We start from the raw sequence: 21,657 nt of genomic DNA on the forward strand, positions 1-21,657 counted from the left end.
ACACATGATATTTTTTATATATTTTAATAATATCAACACTTTGCAATAAATTTGGAATTTAAAAAGTGTGACAATTAAATATTTTGCTATGTTTTACCTTTTGATCCACTAATCACCACAGATATGCTAGCTAGCATTCATCTAGTGAGTGTAGTCTGTCAGATCACCGTTTACCTCTTAACAGCGAGTGAAAAGCATCCACGTCTATTTACTCCGGTGAAGGCTGTAAAACTATGTGAAACAAGTCGGATACGAGTCAGTGAGTCAGTGGAGCTAACTTCTCTCCAGTGACAGCAATACAGAGATGAGTTGTTGAACCCTTATACAGTAAGCACTGGTGTATTTAGCGCTGTTAGCCCCTGTTAGTGAAACTTTCTCTGAAGTGGAGCTAACATTGTTGGACTCTGACACTTAGTGAATAACCTATCATAGGATGTGAGAATGTAATCAAACTGTTTATTAAGGGAAAGGTGAGATTTTTAGGACATTCAAATCGAACATTAGCTAGCATCATGTTAGCTTATAACCAGCTGTTGTTGTTTAGGCGGCTCGTTCTCAGCTGCCCAGAGTCTAATCTCGTGAAAATGAGTAATTGCGGCAAGATTTGGAATAAATAAGCTTGTTTTTGCATATTTTCACGAGTTAGAGTCTTGACTTCAGTTAAAAAAATGAGGCTCAAGGTAACCAGGAAGAGCAGTAGACACAAGAGAGGAGAGAGGGTGGTGGTGGAGGAGGCAGATGCTCAAGTAGAAAAGGAGATAATAAGAAATAGATGATGAAATGTACTAATCTTAAATGTTCTGAATAGCTTAAAAAAGATACTTGTCATCTTTAAATTAAATTATTAATGTAGAATTGACCCTTTAGAGCAGGTTTTGGTTTTTCTTTAGTTATATTTTGGTGTTTAACATGCTACACCCCATTAGAATCATATTATAATTTTCTAGATTTCTTAGAACATTTTACACATATTTTTGAGATGTTGGCGAATTTTAAATAAATAGCTGATAACAAACACATCTTGTTCTGAGCTAAAATCACCAAAAAGGTTAAGCACAGTCAATCAAGTAGTCTCCAGTTTCATCCTTGTGGCCACATATAAGGTCTGACACACTGAATTGCATTACAACATGCCAATAAATTGGTACCACTGTATCGCTGGTCAAAATGAAATGCAATTTGATGTCTGCTTGTTGAGATGCAGCCAAATGTAAAGGGTTAACGACACGGTCGGCGATGCCTCACTTTCCACAACACTGCATGATGGGTAAACGACACCCCCCGCAGAGTCTGACAGGAGCTCGCAGCGGTCCGTCACCTCATGTCCACTCTCAGTGGGACGCCTCACACTTGTGATGTTATGAGATATTCACACAAAACCCACAAGCCTGCACAGACCTGTGTATGGCTTGTCCCACTGATCTGACTGCATATTAAGTGGAATGATAAAATAAGAGTGGCCCCATCTGGTAAATAGGACACTGACTTACTAATGCTGCTGAAAAGACGAGGCACATTTAGAGGTGAATAAATTATTGTTATTTTTGTGCTTCCTCTATGGCACAGAAATTCATGAATTAAACAAACTTTTATCCAAAAGATGATATTGTTGGAACTTAATGGACCATTAGTAAGTCATGAACGTGGGTACTGTGGTGTCCCCCGGTGTCACTAAATTTGTATTTATCTGCATCTGCTTAAACTCCTGCTCAAACAATAAGGCTTGTTGATAGCTACGGTGCCCAACTGTTTTAGGATGTTAATTTAAAAATAAATAAATTATGTTTTGTAAATGTACCGTTTGAATAGGGCTGCATTAAGCTCAAACAAGACACACCAACTGCAAAAAAACAGTGGATTTTATACCCTGTTGTGTTACCCAAGTATTGAGAGAATGATGTACGCTGCATAGTTTCTCTAGGTAACATGACCTTTAACCTGGAAAAAGAGACAAAAGTCGCATACTGTTTTTCTTTACCAGGTCTAGTGGACCAAGGACTGTTTTTTCTTTCTTTTTTTTCAGAGAATCTTTCCACTGATTCCAGCAGTAACCTCCTAAAAGGATTGTTTAGTGGGACAAGTTTCAGAATTTGTTTGGATGGAAACTCCTCATGAGAAAGGTTGGTAATTCATTGTATTCAAATAGAAGTTTTAAGCACCGGAAAAGGTTCATTGTGCATCTGGCAGCAATATACAGCTGAAGGTGCTTTTTCTCCTCTCAAGGAGAGCAAACTTTCGAAGGGGAAGGGGAAATGGAAGTGGAGCACAGAGATTGATTTGACTGCAAATGATTTTGACTCTGATGAAGACAAAGCGGTGCTGGAATGATGGTCTGTTTGCACTATTAACGCTGCATCAGTCAGCATGCTCCAGTCGCTCAGTGCTCTAAGTGTTCAGCTGGACGAGGTAGAAAAGCACATGTGCCATAAAACTCTACTGATGTGATATATATCCAATTAGTTATTGTCCAGTGTTGGCTATTTGAAATTAAGTAAGCGTAATAGCCCTGCACTTTTATTGGATGGCATTACCTTCTAAGGTGTTCCTGTCATTTTAACCTGTTTCCCCTGAAGCAGGAGTGCAAATCAAACCCTGAGCCTGAATGTTTATCTACTTAGTGTGTAACGCCGTAATGTGGCCCACGCTTCAGAACCAGCCTCACTGTATGGCAGATATGAGGCGGAAACAGTCATGCGTTACATTACCCCGTCCACTGTCGCAAGCTTCTGTTACAGAGCAATCTATAAGTACTTAGCTGCTAAGGAAATTAGCCGCTCCATCGGCTAGAGAATGAAGAAATCATTGCACAGTCCGGTATGCTCCTGTGCGCCTGTGTAATTGTATTTCTAACAAATGTGCTTGCAAAGTAGGGGGCTTCAGACCTTTTTCTACTTCCATCTCCTCCTCCTCCTCCTCCTCCTTCCTCTTAACTAAAACCCGCTTAACATGCGAGCGCAAGCTAGCCATGCACCGGGGCCGTGCCAGCGCACCGCAGCCAACCTCATTACCGTTTGATTATGCGAAATCAGCAGAGAGGAGCGAGAGAATCAAAGCTAACCGCTGGAGATGAGTGAGTTGTACAGTAAGTGTCCCTGCCCCACTGGATTGGTCGGGAGAAAGATTAGAGGACTCGCTCCCTGAGACTCACGGAGATCAAATTCTCTCCGTTTGCCTCCTTCTTGGGTGTCAAAAATGAGTTTCGGTGATGAGACAAGATGTCAAGGTCTATCCTGGAGTTGCTGTTGGGGATGTGAGAAGAGCAGGGTTTTTTTTTTTTTTTTTGAGTAAGCTTGGAAAAATAAGGAAGATCCTTGCTAGGATAGGCATACAGAATTCTGGGACCCTGGCAGAGAGGAGTGGGTTAAAACACCATCATTTATATTCAAGGACAGCTGCAGCCTAAGAGTGGGTGAAAAATCGACGCGGGGGCTTTACCTCGTCTCATCCTCACTTTTTTGTTCAGGCTGAAAAGATGCCTCTGTGCTCGCCGTTGTGGTCCCCGGCAGAGGCTGAAATGATGTTTAGGGGGACTGAATACAGAGGCGACAAAAAGGGCGACAAAAAAATGACAGGGCGGTGTGTATGTATTCATACACAAATAGGAGCACAAACGCAAGCAAAGATACACACACATTCATTCATAGACACACACACTCACAGCAGCCATCAGTGCTGTGCAAGATAACAAGACCATACTGAGGATGACCGGAGGGGTGGGGAGACAGGAAAGGATGAGTGAAAGAGTAAGAAAGTGGTCACGCTCGGCTTACTTTTGCCATGTAGCTGCCCTATCTCCCTGCCGCACTGACCCTCTACACGACAAGCTCCACGTCTTATCAGCGCTTTCCTCGGTCCCTTGGTCTTTCTCCCCTGGCGCCGTGCGGGAACGTGATGCAGGAAAAACGCAAACGCCAGATATAGGTTGAGTCATAGAGCGGCACTATCAGCTTCGGACACAGACCCTGTTAGCCTGCAGTCATCAAGCAGTTCAAGGTGTGATTTAAAACCGCGGACTGTTCTTTCCCTCAGGCGTGTATAGAGAGACATATGTTCATAAAGCCCACACACACACTTCAGTATCCCTGAAGAAAACACATGCCCACTTCATTTATGAGCTTGCCTAAGTGCGGCCTTTAATTGAAGTGCTGCTGCAGGTAAAAAGTGCATTTATATGCATTTCTTTAGCCAAAAGCAACTGGCTGTAACACCTGCACACAAACAGAAACGCACACACTCACACATAATGGCAACAGTGGATATTGAAGGTGACAGGGGCCTTATCCGCTTAATCCAAATTTACATACACCACTTCCGTTTGGTATTCCATCAAAAGCACTGAACCTCCACCTTCCCCCATGCAAAAAAACCCTACACTGGGCTTTGTGTCAGACTGATACAAACATGGTTTTGACCCGATATCCAAAACTGCCAAAACTAAATAAAAATGCAAAAACAGGAAAGAAAAAAATTACATTTTTCAGTAGATCTCAACAACAGGATTAGCAAAAATGAGCAGGGTTGTGGGTTTAGGAAAAACAAACAAACAAAAAAAACCTTTTTGGTGGGTATTTTTATAGCTGTATCTTTGAGTTTAGCTAAATTTGTAGTTGTGTGTTTGTGATGGTGGTGTCCACAACCACACACCTGAAATTCATTGATATTCATTCACATCTCACATTCATATAAATCAGACACAGATTTAAGGTTTTACCCTCCCTCCTCATTTTCATGTGTATGTTTTACAAAGTTACATAGCAAACAGTTGCTTTAATTCATGTGGATATTTTGTTTTCATATAAGTGATCACACTACACTTTTGTCACAGATTTTTAGGTTACATTAATTTTTCTCTGTTTTCAGGAGTTACCTGTCTGCTGTTCCAGTCCTTCCTGGTTTAAACAAAAGAGGAGGCTGAGGGGTGGAGGTGGTTTAAATACAGAGGCCAACTAAATGGGCTTAACTCAATTTACGAGGCCAACCATATGGTTATTTTCCATCTTTGCCCTCAAAATGGTTTATTCAGCTAGTTTATCCTGGGTCCAGCTGTCTCTTATTGGAGTAGGTCTTGTTCAAATCTTGTTTCGCTAAGCAATTTTTTGTGTTGAGTTTTGCTTAACTGATCTTTCATCTTTTACTTTCATGTGTATTTCTTGATATTAACTTTTTTTCAGTATAAGAAAACCCACATACTGAATTTTATACCTGTTATTAGAGCATTAAATATTTAGTTTTGCTATTTAAAAAAAGGAAATGCTGTGTAAGCCTATTTTATATATTAAAATATGCCACCATTCATTGACACAATGAAACAACATAAGGGTTGTATCCATCCATCCTTTGGCTTTCTGGCATTTATCAGGTTGCGAGGCTGTCACACGTCAACAATCTGCCCTGCGTCGTGGTTCCAGCGGTATCCGGTGAGCTCTCGCTGGCCCTTGGAAATTTTAGGGGTGAAGGTGTTTGTCTCCAAGGTCAAAAAAGCTTCTGGCATGTTACCTCAGGGAAGCTAAAGGAAGTCAGCAGGCCAAATCCATCACTGCGGGATAAAGATTGTTGCTAAGGGCTGGGCTGGTTGGGTTGGGGTAAGAAATGGGGCTGGGGGAGCAGTCATCTTGTTGCCTTCCTCTCTGTCTGCCACTGGTGCATGGCCTTCCTTGTAGAGACCATGTCTGTGGTGCTCAGCAAGTCACATGACGTGGGTTTTCATTAGGCAGTGTCCACCACCAGCGGCGGCTCTGGGCCCTGTTCACAGATCACCTCAGCTGTGGTACCCATCTCATGAACTGGTTTGGTCAAGGGGAGTCCCACTGTTTAATTAAAACAAAGCATTGTGAAGGCCCACGGCGGGTTTTGATGCGATGTGATTTCTGCCCAGTTCCCTGAATGTCAGAATAGATGATAACCTCAATTGTACACATTGTCTGCATCTCATATATCCTCTTTGTGGCAAAACGGGAAAAAAATTCTAAGTACGGGGAACCTCCGATTGAGATTCAAGAAGGGTTTTTTTGCAGACCACACTGTGCAACACAGCCTGAATAAACCTGAGTGTAACATCAGATCTCATACATGTGGACTGTGCAAAAGTACTGCTAATACTGATTTGTAGGCTACATGCAGGTGCACTTCCTCTGTTATTTCTTTCAGTTGGATGACCCCTTTCGGTGGGGTCAAGGCAACGGCTGGAGTACACCTCACTCTGCATTCCTAGTAGTCGGTTAGTAGATGCGGGATAAGGCAGCAGTCACACTGTGAGATGATCACTGTACATTTTTGATATTGTTAGAATTTGGTCCCAGGCTGTCTTTAAACCACCAGTTGTGGGTTGTGTTGGTTGTTTCCCAGGGTTTTGAGTTCCTCTAAGTTCAATATGCTGGTTTATTATTTGGTATTTTCTGATTCATTTAATTGAGATTCCATGTTCTTATGTCTGTTCCCTGTTTGAGGTTTTAATTTTCATTTACACTCCAGGATGTTTAGTCTGTGGTCCGTATTGTATTTCACTTCAAGCTATTTTTAGTGTTTAATAACGTCTATCCCTCCATTCGAGCCTTACCTCTGTAGCAGCATCAGGTTTACTTCCTGCTTTATTTATTGTGTGTCTTGCTTTGTGTTTTACTTCTGCCTACAGCTATCTTGATTGTCAGCACACACTCATTTCTGTCCTGCGTCCACTTCCTCTGATTAGCCGTTTGTGTGTGTATGCGGTCTCCATTTAGTTCTTTGTCTGTGTATCTGCCCTCATGTGCTCCCTGGTTTGCTTCCTCTGGGCTCTGTGTGGTGAAGCAAGTTCAGCCTATGCAGTCATCTGAATACATTTATCTTAAAATCAGGTTAAGCTGGTTATCGACTCACTCAGGCAACCCATGCGTTATCAATCGTGCTACGAGTGCATTCGCATGAAAGGGGAGGCATTTTCTCTCGCAAAATTTCGACAATGTAAGTTGAAATACTTTTCAGGAGTACAGCACTATCATTAAGACTCAGGAGAATTCAGTGGATTATAATCGAGTTTTGTGGTTATTTTCTGTCATCTACAACCCCGTTGGTGATTAAGAGTTGGAGAGCAAGTAAACTAAATATGAAAACAAAATTCACATGTAGGGTTAGTTATTTTTAAGGATCATGTATTAAAGCTTATAGCACAAAAACATTATAAAATTGTTTGCCTGAACAGGGATAAAAATTACAGTATAACGTTGCATCGATGAAATCAATCAGGGAAAGTCAATACATTAGACACTACTGAAAAACATTAGACCCTCCCACTATTCATGTAGAAGGGTCCTAGGGATGTTCCAGGAATGGTCGCACTATTTTCTTTTCTTCTTGGAAAATTGATTGTTGATTTCATACCTGCAGAGCTAACCTGTTCCAAAGCAGGTTAGGTCAACAGCATATGTTACCATAGCAATGTACCCCAATAAGAGGTGAACTGCCTTCGTCGTATAGAAAACGAAGAGTTAACCTGGAAGTCACCTGGATAAGATCAAAGACCTTCTTACAGGCTTAGGATTGTGGATGTTTTATTCTGTTTGGAATTTCAACCTAACTTTACCGCTCTTACTAAGCCACATAAGTCTGTCGTTTTGGAATCATCTTGACTATGGCACATGATAGGCTCCAGTCCCAAACATGTGCGAGTTTTTATTTTATTATTACAAGTCAAACATTGCATCCATTTGGTTTCATCGCTGGATAACACAACTCCAACTCTAATGTCTTCCCAACAACCCCAGGTATGTTGCATCAGTGGAAGACTAATAGGCATTTTCCCTAATGACACTCTATTCAAAAGCAATCCAGGGTTTCATCAACATGGAGTTGATGAAAATGCTCACTGCTCTTGCAACAAGAGAAAAGTTTTCTATTTCGAGGATCTATGATTCAAAGTGCTTGGCACACTGGCCTAGCTGAAAACCAAATACCACTGTTTACATTATCGCTAAGAACACTCTGTTGGGTTATTTTAGTCTCAGCATGAGTGTATCAATAATGTGTTAAAGCTGTTAGTGATGCTGTAACAAATGTGGTTTGCGCTTTTAAATAGCACATTGTCCCCATCTGTCATTAACAAATGCACAGATCTTGGCATGAATTATTTGGTGTCCCTAGTAGCCCTCCTTGGGATGTGCAGAGGGGGGAGTTGCTAAATCAATAGCCATAAGGAGTCTAGCTCCCGTTTGCTTTCAAGATCTACAGCCAAAGGACCCAGTCATCAAAAGTTAATGAGCTATTTAGATCATGCTGTTTCCTCAGCCCTCGACTGAGAAAACACTGGTGGACTACGGAGCAAAGAGCCCCCACGAATGTGTGTGCTTATGTTTTATATGCTTCATGTGTCTCCTATAGATCAATAGAGAGAGATTGGCAGCTGAAAAAGAACAAAGCAGTGGAAATGGTTATCATGCCTGTGCAGTTGTTCTTGCATTGTTTGGTGCAAATGCTTGACAGTGGTTGCAACCCTTTTGATGGGCAGTAATGTGAAAACAAAGCTTCTTTTTGACTCTGTTGTAATGCTATTGTTGGGCTATTCAGGCACCGCAGCAGCTGCATTATTTGGCTCTAGTGGTCAGTGCCAAATGGCCAAATAGGAACGATGAACATACAGTACATGTTTTAACTAGCAATTAACAATAATGAGTTTTGTTTTGTTTTGTTTTTTTAAAAAAAAACTATATCCATGTTATCCACATTTGTCTGTCTCTAGGCTGGTCCAAACAATGGGCAGGAGGCTAAACCCACTTTAAGAGGCTCCAAAGTAAAAAAGTAAAAATCTTATTTTCAGCACTGAAAACAGGGGTACCATTTCTAACTTCTAATTATGTGGGCGTCCTACAGCCCACCTCCAGAGTCTGGCACCATCCACACTTAATGTGGCTAGAAAAACAATAAAGTGTAATGTGTTGTGATTGTTCTCTCCCCCCTTTGGTTCTGAGAGTTTTCAGAAGGCCGTCTTGCATTTGAATGTATATCATTTGTGCTGCTGTAATTCTGTGTAGAACTTGAGACTTGCTGTGAAGGCTGTAATTCAGCATGTTGAAACCTTTATAAAGCTGCTTCCTATAGATTGGAACAAATTGTTGTTATTATGTTGGTTTAGTCAAGTTGTCATGCATTTTTGCCAGGAATCGTGCACAAAAAGTCATCTCAGGGATCCCAGGACTGAATGGAAACTGGGCTGCTATAAACTCCAGTCTTTTTCCACCCGAGCTTCCCATCCAAGCATTATATCCTGTCCTATCCAGTTGTGTTATCAGCAATTGCACGGCTGTTATCGGTCCTTGGATAGCCTCCCATAACTACTGCGATGTTATCCTATTCACAAGAGGTCGTTTCACCCTGCTGAACTGAAGTAATGCACTTCCACTCTTCAGTGTTACTACAAGTGATACTGCGCAACATTCTTTATATTTTGTTTTCAAGCAGCTACACTTTCCTGTAATGTTATAATAGTAGTCTTTAAAAACAGCTCTCCAGGCTTTCTGAAGGTCATTCAAAGTGTTTCCTTGATTGATTTATCCCACATTTTTAGTCCAGTCCTTTTTTCAGACAAATATTGTTTGTTTGTTAAGCCACTTAACACTGACTATAAGTCATACAAATGTCTCCTACTGTCACTCAAGGAATGAACCAATGTTTTGCTTACATATAACAGATAACTTTTTGGCCAGTGGTGTTGGTGTTGTGGTGTTGTTAATACTGATGGAATTATGAATGATGCACATTTGATTTTGATGGAATACCATCAGGAAAGCATCTGATTGGGATCAAATTATTTTTTCACTATGACAGTGATCCTTGTTTCTTGTTGTGTTGGAAAATCCTTGCAGTGATTCATGATTTGAATCCAAGCGGTAATTCTTATTATATTATTATTATTAGTCCCAATCCTCATTTTTTACTCTCATTAGGTACACGTCTTTTTGTAACCTCTCTTTCTTCACAACCTCTTCTCTGTATATTATGCTTTGTTTTTTTGGGGTTTTTTTTTATCTTCTATTATCCTCATTTTCTGAATTCTGTGCCATGTTTCTTCACCTGAAGTCAGCTAACAAGGCCTGAAGCGTATCCGCTAACTTGTCACCCAGGAATCCTCCCATGTTCCCTCACTGGCTGTTTCCTGGCTGCTAGCCTAGTTAAAGGGTTTGCACATAAATGTTGCAGGCAAGAAGTTACTGCTGTTTAAATTCCCTCGAGGACAGTCAGAGAATAGGAATGGCTCCCTATTACCAAGACCACAGAATGTGTGTATGGGCACCAAGAATGTAGGATGTGATCATTAAGAATTAACCTTAACCCCAGTGCAGCTATTCTGAAGGCTTGTGGAACGAACCCCAACAGATTTCTAAAATTTGTGTATCTCTCTCTCTCTCTCTAACAGAAAGTAGCCAGCAATTCCCTATCCACATGGTGAATATCATCACCGTGGGAGGAAGGTGTGATGTACACCAAACTTTTGGGCAGAACTGCTAAAAAAAATTTGACCACAGTGCCAGTCAAGCGGCAATGAGGGAATGAATCAAACTGAGGTGAGTGGAGCAAAGCATTGATTTTCAGGATGTTCCCAGTGGAGGAGGTTTTATCTGTTGTGTTCTCCACAGATGCACATTAACCTCCAGCTCTCTGAAATACTCCCAAACCCCCCGAGGACTCAAACCTCACCTGTGGCGATTAATTGGTCAACCTCTACATTGCCCTGCCTCTGCCAGTCTGCCCAGTCAGTTCTCCATTCGTCTCCCTCTGTCTGCCTGTCAGCTTTGATTCCTCCCCTTCTCCAGCACTTTTCCCACAAAACACTAATCCTGTAGCTTGAGAATCAGGCGCCAGAGGTTCAGCGAGTGAAAGAGATTGAGGATGAACTTTGGCTTACTGTCAGGCTTGGCAACCCTTCTACATAAAACCTCCAAGAGAAGGCATACTGATCAGTGATCACTTGTTGAAGCACATTACTTTTACATTTTAAAATAAATAGAATTCAACTTTTTGTAGTAACACACAATTAAACTCACACTGTACACACAAACATGAAATGACTATATAAAGAGCATAAAAACCCATACAATCTTTTCTAGAAAAAATCTAGAAAAATCTGAGAAGCCTGCAGAATTGTCCGTGACATGAATGAGTAACATGGCTGTTATTCAGTTTGGAGCTTAGCAGATCACCTAGCTAGTAAAATGTAACAGGTCATTTTTCAAAGAAGGACATTTTGACTCGCGAGCAGGATATAATAAAAGCAGTGGTTCCCATTTAGCTCCTTTGATTGCAGGGTTAGGAGAAAAATCAAAGTTGTTTCTTTTAATAATGTAAACTTAATGTGTCTCATGATAATTTCAAGGATGTTGTGTTTAGACTGTGATTATTTTGAATGTGTCGAGTGGTTTCCAGTGTTTACGAGTAAAATTTTAGTCATGACTATGAGCCTCCTGTGGTTATTAATGACTCCCAGTCACTGTTTGTGTTCAGATCTTAAATAAAAACCAATTCCAGTGTTGCTGTGCGGTGTATGGGGCACATAAATCCAACAACATTCTCTGTCGCTTAACACATAATATAAATATTATAAAGATGTATTTCTGTACAGGATGTACCATGCCTCTTGCCCTGTGGTAGCTGGGATAGGCTCCGGTCCCACCATGTCCCTAAATTGGATAAGCAGGTAAAAACAGATGGATGGATGAAATGATACGTAAAGTGTATTTAATTTAAAATTGCTTAAAGATGCTTTACTATGGTACAGTGTACTATTAAGTTGTTATGAATTATTCAACCTAAGTACTGCACACTTAAAATCAGTCAGCATGCTTAGTGCTGTTACTTTTTATGACAGTTAGTTTAGCCATCTTATCAAGTTTTTCAAGTGCAGCTGCTTAAAATCAATCGTTCAATGAACACTACAATCTGGAAGTCCACATTGCAGACATGTGAAAAAGAACGTTTTCACGGGCCTGCACACTGCTAATTGATCATTAACAAGTGTGAGCACCTCTATAAAAGCTGAAGTTTTGGTAGTTTGCTTTGGTAGTTTCTCTGAAGAATTTAGGTGTGTGTTAACACACAGCCACAATCTTCCAAGGAGTGAGCGTCCCAGTACATTCACCCCAAGATCAATCTGTGCAATGCACAACAAAACTTTAAAAAACAAAGGCAACATCAGCATGGCTTGTTTGGAAGTGTTTCCAGAAGAAAACCTCTTTTCACTCAAAACTCTTCACACTGGGAACAATGTCCAAACATGCAAAGCAAAGTGGGGATTTTTGGCCACAAAACACAGCATATCAGTTTTTTTACGACTGTATATTAATGATAGAACAGCAGTTATAGCTACACTTGTGATCATTTTTGTCTCGGTGGATATAGTTCACCCAAAGTATGTAAAAATGCGCCAATTTATTATATAAATGCTTTTCTTTTTCAGTGTTGAGAGATATCTCATTTATAACATATATTTATCTGGAAATTGCAATAATGAGGTGTCCTTGGTCTTAAATGTGGTGCAGATGTTCTGCCATTTGTTTATGCGACAGAGATAATTACAAACAGCCGGTGTGTAGCTCAGTGGTATATTGAAATAGTGTCCAAAATGCATCAACAGCTGCCTGCTCTTGTTCTCTCGTGAGTCCACTATATAGTAATATATTAGATGAGTGAGTGAACAAGTGGACAATTCAAACACAGCCTGGGATACTTGAACAGAACAGAGCCAGCCTTAATTAACACAGTTAGTAACACCTGTGGTGTGACGTTTGACAAGTCAAACATCTGCTGTGACAAAGACCATTAAAGGCTCTTTGGAAAAGAAGAGATACATAATCCAGTTAACTGTCATTGTATGTCTTTTTATAAAAAATAATAATTAAACTGGCTGGTCGTGTTATAGTTTGTGTTGTTTTACGTTTTGGCCTGAAGTCTTTGTTCAAAGCAACAGAGTAAGAGTCAGTCTTATAGCATCCCTGCACTCTAAAACTTATTCGAGCAAAGTTAAGCTACATAGCAAAACTATGTAAAACTTTTTAATGAAACTATACTGTGGACAAGTCTTACATCTAAAATCCTCACATTTAAATGAAACTTTAGGGTTAAATAGAAAGATTTAGCAAGCTGCCACTAGCTTAGTTTTGACCTTGCATAAGAAATAAAGAAAAATGTAAGTGTTGAGTAAAGTGACAAGAAGTGTAATTATTAATTAATTAACTTTCTTGGAAAAGTAATTAAGTGACATTACACATTACTTGTCAGAAAACAACACTACTAAGCAATAACAACTCTGACAACATGACAGCATTTCTGTAATTAGCTAAAATCTACTTGTACATGGGTATTTCAATAAATGTAACTTTTTTGATGTATTGAGGCTCTTTGTAACCAAATAAAATGGATTTTTAAGTCTACACCTTCAGGGTGTAGACTTTAGTTGGTTAGTTTATGTGCACACTAATGGTAAATGGTACAAGAATTCATCTTTTAATGTCAAAGCTGTGCACCTATGTATCTTTTTTGTTCTCAGACTGTGCTGCCTGTTTTTATTTTAAGTGTTCTGATTGGCCAGCATTGGCCAGTTATATTGCCACGTGTTAATTTGATATACTCTTAACAGCGTTTGACATTGTTTTTTGCCTTTTAATGTTCACTCAGATATTAAAAAAGGTGAAAATCCCCATTTAAAAAAAACATGTGTGGCTGTAGCTGAAATGAATGGCAAGTACACTGGGGTTTAAAATTTGGCTCTGGGGACTTCTGCTTAAGTTGATCAAATACCAAAAGAGAGGCGCTTGAGGCAAGTTTTTCCTTTTCATTAATTATATCTTGAAGTTTGAAATGTTATGATAATCACATGAAGGTGTAAATGTAGATGGGAGAGAGAGGAAGAAGACAAATACACAGAGTCTGCACACACAACCTTGAAAGGTATTCTCAACCAAAGCAAAAATTGTGACTGTATGAATAATTACTTTCTTTTTTAAGGAGATAACAGAAACTCTATTTAATTTTAACAGAATACAGTAATTAGCAGTTAAATTTGCTATCAGTTTTGAACTACTTGGGGGGGGAAAAAAACCCTTGACAGGCTGAGGCCCACTCGGGATGTTCATCGGTCACTGATGAGTGCTCTCCACAGGACCGAAGCAACAGCCACTGAATTATTGAACATAGCAGCGTCCCTAAGGTGAGGTGCTGCATGGAAGTCTTCAGTCTTTGGGCCTGACAAAGAGAGAAGAAGGCTTGATGAAACATGGTGAGATGCTTACAAGCCATCCGTCACGCTACCTCCCCGGCCACATAGAGGCAGGATTGGATTTCCGGCCAGGGGGATTTGTCGTGTCAGACGGGGGAGCGGGGATTGAGCAATACTTCAACAAAGAATAGTCGTGATTGTTTCCAGAGTTTTCTAAATCTTCATGAATTAAATATTTTTCTGTATGAAAATCTAATACATCTGTCAGTTTTCCGCATCTGTATTTGCTTTTATGCGGTACACCGGCACGTATATGAAGCGTGCATATGTTCATGTGGGTATGTCTTTTATGAAATGCATACATGGGTAAGTTATGCGTCGGAGCCTTTGAGGCTTATGCCCAACCCAGGGCACAAGTCGTAATACTATCAGAGCTGTCCTGCTGAGCACCTGCTTTATTATTATTATATATCCCTGAACCTCAAGCTGCATATGAAACCTGATAACAAGCGCAACCTCATATTTATGTTCAGACTTATATCATACACACTGAGCTGACAAGCAAACTATGCAAGATGTTATAAATTAGGACTAAAGGTGCAATATGTAAGATTCTTAGTTAAGAAAGGTCAAATAGAAGCGTAAAAAAATCTATAGCGCTGTTAAAAAGTATGTGTATCGCCTTTCCTGATTTCTCATTTATTGTCCATATTTGTCACACTTGCATGTTTCAGGTCGTCAAACTAATTTTAATATTGGGCATCCATGGGAGAGTTCAAGGAGAAAACCACCGCTGACCTAAAAGAACACAAAGGCTCATCTCACATTTACCAGAATGGTACACAGTAAATGCACTGATTCTTATATGGCACTTTTCTACTCTCCCAGAGCACTCAAAGCACTTACAGCATGCCTCATTTACCTGTGCTTAAGTGCTTTCTATGTAACATTCACACTTCTATGGATGCATTGTAGAACAACTTGGGGTTAGTATCTGGCATATTTGGCATGGGGACTGAAGCAGCCAGGCATTGAACCACCAACCTTTAGAATAGTAGAAGACCTGCTTGATGACATCTTGATGACAAAAGATGAACCTTTTGGAAGGTTTGAGTCCTGTTACATCTGACATAAAACTAACAGCATTTCATTAGAAAATAAATAAAAAGATCATCACACCAACAGTCAAACGTGGTGGTGGTGGTAGTGTGATGGTCTGGGGCTGCTTTGCTGCTTCAGGACGATTTGCTGTAATTGATGGAACCATGAATTCTGCTCTCTACCAGAAAATTCTGAAGGAGGATGTCAGGCCATCAGTTCATGCCCTGAAGCTCAAGAGCACTTGGGTTATGCAACATTTCTGCACTCTAGGAAGGGAAGTGTGTGAAGGTCAGTAAGTATTGATGCAATGCAGTCAGTTCAGTAGCATTTTGAACTAACTACAGTTCTTTGAGGTTTTTCTTGCCAACAGACCAAAGACACATTTACTGACAGTAATGAAAACAAACACTTCTTCTGCACCTTTAAAGTTATATAACAATCTATTTATTGCACAATTATTATTTTTTGATGAACAACTCATTAGGTGAACAACCTGCAAGGCATCTGTCTGTATTCCCACAATTCACAAGAATCGCTACTCCTTATTTTAGTGAAACTTAGACATAGTGATCACGTAATGGGTCTTGACTCAAACTGCACATAAGGTAGAGGTCATATTCTTTTGTTTTATGGGCAACAACCTGTGAATTGTGATTAAATCACAAGCCAGGTGAGTTACTACATCACTGAAGTTCTTGTATCCTTTAATTTTGTAAACAGCAACCAGGTCACTGGTGAGAGTCCATAAAATTACCCTTTTAATGGAAAGTGACAACAAAAATTAGGGTGTGATTCTTTTGATACTCACTGAAAAACGTTTAGCTTGATATCAATAATGCTAATGATAACATCCAGTTTTGATACTCCAGGTAATATTCATATATATAATATCTTAAATTAGCTTATTTAACATTGTTTACATTCGTGAGATGCCATAAAACAATATGCCATCATTTTTATGCGAACAGCATTATAGCAGAACCTTTTAAAGAGCAATGTCAATACAGTTCCAATAATATTTCACTTGAACCAAAAGGTAGCAGTATATACTTTTCCCCCACTATTCTGCTTTCTCTTATTCTTTCTATTGATATGAAACATCACATACAGTTTGCCACCTATTCTTCAGCTTAAACAGATGCAGGTATCTCACCTACGCACACGTACCCATCTTAGTGTGCACTCACACAGAGAAAATGACAAACACACACCTACTCACACATGCAAACACCTTTCTCTGTTTGCCCCTGTCTGTGTGTCCCATGTGGGTAGTTGCATCAGCAGCGGGGCCTCTGACTGTTGTCATGGTGTGAAACATCCCTGTAACCCCAGTGGATTTAACCAGCCCCCTCCGCTTGCCTGCGCATGTGATGCAAAGCACCCTGCTATCCAGCCAGCTGCCTTCCACAGGTGTTGTCAACAGATAGAGGATACAAGAAGAGGAGGCAGGGAAACAAACACGTGATCCTCCTGTTACCTGGTGGAGTGCAGCTCACAGAGGTTTACAAATCCCTGCGATAGTCTGTATTTTTGCCGAGGATCCTACATTCCTACCTGCTCACTTTCACAGGCTTTGCAGTCAGCTGCGTCATAAATCACCTAGCAACCAAACCTGGCGTCATCATTGGGACCCATTGGAGATTTAGCTGTGCACAAACACTGGCTTAAAAGATATATAACCACCGGGCTGGAAATAAGAGATATTACTGAAAAAGAAAAGAACCTGATTGTGTTTGCAGATCAACTCAGGAATTGTGTGTATAAAGAGGTTATATACACAAGTTTAGACTTTGGTAAAATAGCGGCGTGATCATTCTGGAACAATCTCTCAGTGCCAATTTTGTCAGCATTTTTTCTGAAATGCAACACAAGGAGAGTGAAAAGGCCAAAGAATGTATTTCATACGACCATTTAAATGTTTGTGGACACTTAGTCCTTGTTTGTGAAAGAAAAGCTCATTTCTTTTCAGCTATTATAATAAAACAATGGAATCAATATATTGGTGTTCTGAGGCCCATTTTCCCCAACCATCACTCCTCTGTTTCATTGCCTTTGGATTTTTCCTGTCTGTTACCTCGCAGCTTCCTGGTAGACAGACTGAATTAGTACAACTGGGAATACCTTCCCAGTCTCCTCTGAGCTTTTAAAAGCTGGCTGTCTAAGCCTTTGCTTCCTCTCCATAACACCCCTGTATCATAAGCTGGAATGGCTTTGCCGTTTTTACTTCATCTTCAAGCAAATTTTGGTTTAAACTGTCCCATTTGTCCTATAAACTGTCACATGCATGAGGTGCACTGTGATAGCGTGTAGAAGTTCATGTACAAGTACATGAAGTACAATATTTATTTATTTTTCAATAAATCTTTGAGATAATTACATAAGCTGTTGAGGTATTAAATGTCTTAGTGTAGAAACAATTTATGAGAAGAGAAAAAGTTCTGCAAGAAAAATTAGGGTTATTATATATAACTCTTGCTCTATGAGTATGCTTAAGGCCCAACAGCGGAAAGCCATAGTTGTATGGGTTGCCAACAAGGGAAGAAAATCTCATTGCGATGGCTCTGACCTGAATTTGCAGCTTCATTAAATGGTGAATATAAAAACCAGTATATACAGTATATGCTTTATAAAGCAAGTATAAAGGGAGTTTAAAAAGGGAGTTGTTTTTCCTTCCCGCTGTTGCCACATGCTTGCTCATAGGGGGTTTTCTGATTGTTGGGGTTGTTGTGATTTGGTGCTACATAATTGAAATGAATTGAATTGAAAGTGACCTGAAAGTTTTTAACAGTTTTGCGTGGCTGTAGAAGATTAGGCACAGTGCAGCACAGAACTAAAAGCAAGTAAGGATCATACTTGCGCCGTACACATCAATTTTTTCTGTTTTACAATAGCCCAGATCTTAGCTCTTAGAAAGCCTTCTGATTGGTGCGGAAAATGGATTCAGAGACTGTTGGGCATAAGACAAAATGAAGGAGTGAAGCTGGAAAATAGATGCAGATAGAGAGCGGTAGAGCAGGATTCCGCTAATGATCAAAATGGGTCCGGCTGCTTCCTGAATTGTTAATAAAACCTCTCAGAGACACTGATGAGTGTGATTGATTGATACACTCCTGTAACAATGCAAGCCTCTTCAGTGCACTCAAACTCATTTACCTCTGCCTTTCAGTTCCTCTTTGTTCGACTGTGGCTTTATCAGCACTGATCATCAATAAGCCTTTATGCTTCGTCTTTGAATATTAGAGTGCAGCAATGCTCCTCTAACACAATATTCATCACCGCATCTCATGAGGAGCTCCTATGAAAATGGTCTATCATGCTATGAGTGTGTCTGGGATTGCTATCAGCCTCTGTTTGTGCTGTTGTGAGGAAGATAAGCATCGCTGTTTGTGTGTTCTCATATGTTATAAATGGATATGCATGTCCACTATACATACTGTATTCCATGCGATTGCTATCGGCTTATGTTTGCACTCTTGCTTTGGTAGATAACTATCTCTTTAGGAGTGTGTGTACGTGTGTTTTTGTGTGACACACACCAGTCAGACAGGTAAACATCATCACCGGGCCCTCCATTCGTCTCCCGCTCAGATACCACCTCTCATCTTGTTGACTTCACCTAAGCCTCCAGATTGTATTTTGACAGCACCGATCGTTTTGCACTGTTGTCGGCATCCAGCTCCAGACGACACCGCCGCCACTGTCGCCAAGATCTTATTAAACACAAAGAGAGACAGAGAGAGGGAAATGGTACTGAATGAGAATGGGAAGCTCAACAAACTTTCACATCGTGAGTTAAAAAACACAGAGAGGTGGTAGGCTGGGAAGGATTTTAATTTTAAAAAATTACTAAAGAAATGATGCCCTTTTATGCAGCAAGGCCAGCTCTGCTGAAGGTTTCTCACAACTCACTTCAGCTGAGGAAAAGAGAAAGAGAAGAGTGTGTTCAGCGGTGTTGGAGGCTAATGTGTTGTCAAGGCTAAAGCGACACGCCTCAGACTGAGACGATAAGATAGGAAGCCCGCGTGGCAGTGTGAATGTGGTTGCCAGGGAACTTCACAAATCTATGCATACCGGAGATGGGAGCGGAAGAAGCAAACATTATTCAAACGCAGGTGAGGAAATGAAAACAGTCAGGAAGAAAAAGACTGTCCTTTAGTAATATATTCCTGATTTATTCAGCTGAAAAGTGAGTTAGAGAAAAGCCCATTTGGCAACCTCTTATCAAAAGTGAAGTTTTTTTGTTTTGTTTTTTTCTTTTTTTTCTTACTTTTGTGTAATCCACCTACTCAACTAGCCTGGCATCTCTTTCCTCTTCTTCTTTTCTCTTTACCTGCTCACCTCAGTCCTCCCTCATTTCTCTTCCCCTGCCTCTCAGCTGTACTAAAGCCGAGGCCAATCTGTCCCTTCGCCATTCATCCACTTCATCCCCTATCTTCACTTTTTCTCCGCTCCTCAGCTCCTATCACTCCTCCATCTCATCTTCTTCCCTCTGCTGCCTCCCCCGCCTCCTCCACTCTTGCTTTGCCATTTCATTTCTTTTTCTTTCTCCCTCTTTGAAATGCCTGTTGCTGATCCATCAGGCTTGCAGCTGGAGTATGTTCCCACTCGTTTCTCACAGTGAGTAAAGTCTCTCTCTCACTCTCAGAGGAGGTGGCAGCGGTGCTGGAAGGTAGCCTCCGCTCCAGTAGGGTACCAGTCAGTTATTAATTACTCCCCGATTCCTCATCTGTCTGACGAGGGAAGTAATTACGTCTCTCCCCGTTTCTCCCCCTCGTCGGCATCAGAAATGACGCGATAACCAGGAACCCAAATTACTCCAGCTGATGAGACAATCATTGAGTGAGGGAGAGCAAGCCGAAGATTTTTCAGTCCCACTGTGCTTCACCCATCGGGGTAATGGCACCTTGATTTGGTTTAGGAAGTTTCCCCAATGCATTTGCAGGGTGTTTCCAATTTCCACCTCACAAAACACTAGAAGATGGGTAGAGATAGATAGGCAGAATGAATTAAATTTTTTCTCTCTTTCTGCCTTTTTTTTTTGCTTCTCTTTCTTGCTCTCAATAAGCGAGTGCAATCATGAGGAGGTTCTAGCTCCAATCAACATTTTGCAGCTGGAGAGGAGCGATGATGGAAGAGGGACATTAGTGCCGGATCCTCATCTGCCACAGAACACAGAGGGAAAGAAAGAGTGGAAAAACAATTAAGGATGCTTTTTTTTTCTCTGTCTTTCTGTCTTCCTGTCTATGGGAAAGACTAATTTGGTGGTACCCAGGTGTCTTCACAGGTGCATACGGATATATTTTTATAAATTTGTGTGAGCAAGAAATCATTTTAAACCATTTTGACTGCTTGCATCACTTTGTTCACAAAATAAAGTGAGAACAAATTTGAACTGACGCTATCAGTTTGTAAAGTATGGGGTAATTAGCCATTTGCTGTCCAAAGTCTACTACTGAGCATTATAAAAGAGCCCTATTCTTCAAACTTCTCTAAAGTATTCAGTGCGTCAATTCGTTAGCAGGTGGGAGTTAGCATCATGGCACCTAACTGAAGGAAGGATAGTATAGCATGTTGTCTTTTTTTTTTTTTTAGATATTTCTGACAACAACAAAGAAAAGAGAAGGAAAAGAAATTAATGCTATAATTTTGAACATAAACTAATATTAGTCAGTATTCAAAACGTTAGTGAAGTTAAGCTAATTTATGTGCAGTACAAAAGGCTGCTAGGCGTTAGCTAGCTAACCAAATATTATGGACTAATATAAATACAGAATCACTTTAAAAGTCTTTAAGGTACGACTTTAGTGATAAATACACATTCAGCACTCTCACTATCAGTTTGTGACACGGCTACAGCACCTGGGCAGAGACTATTAGTATGTTGCTGCGTGGTTTGAATAATTTACTACCAGACTGTAGCAATCATGAACTGAATCTGCTAAAATTTGATTTGGCCATAAAGCTTCTAAATTTTGAGGTTACAGACACATTATGAGTTTGCCTGTATGTGTAAGAAATACAAATAAAAACATTCTAGAGGGTTAGGATAACAGCTCAACAGGTGAGCACTACAAGACTGTTCTTATTTCTCAACTTTCTGTCACTCATCTGGGTCTGGGTAGAGGGAGCAGCTATCTAAGAAGGGATTCTCAGACCTCCCTCTCCTCCAGCCGAGAGACATAATCTCTCCACTGTACTCCAGGTATGCATCAGTTGGACATACCCCAAAAAACGCACCTAGGAGGCATTGTAGTCACATACCTGAACTGCAAATCGCCACCTTATCATGGTTTGGGTGCCCATTGGTTCCCAGGAGTTTTGTTTTCTGAGGCGGTTGTCTTGGTAAGTCTCCCAAAGCAAACAGGCCCTGGATGAGG

At 40.4% G+C, this 21,657-nt stretch overlaps 1 long non-coding RNA gene across 1 annotated transcript; it reads left to right on the forward strand.

Annotated features, from left to right (window-relative positions):
* The first annotated feature begins 1,837 nt into the window (after window positions 1-1,837).
* Window positions 1,838-11,053, forward strand: LOC118454860 (uncharacterized). The gene is made up of 4 exons (XR_004843923.2): window positions 1,838-1,921; window positions 2,024-2,120; window positions 10,385-10,532; window positions 10,605-11,053. It is a non-coding gene; the product is annotated as an uncharacterized LOC118454860 (long non-coding RNA).
* The last annotated feature ends 10,604 nt before the right edge of the window (window positions 11,054-21,657 follow it).

The sequence above is a fragment of the Neolamprologus brichardi genome, chromosome 23 (assembly GCF_056152115.1).
Source record: "Neolamprologus brichardi isolate AB-2024 chromosome 23, ASM5615211v1, whole genome shotgun sequence".
NCBI classification, from domain to species: domain Eukaryota; kingdom Metazoa; phylum Chordata; class Actinopteri; order Cichliformes; family Cichlidae; genus Neolamprologus; species Neolamprologus brichardi.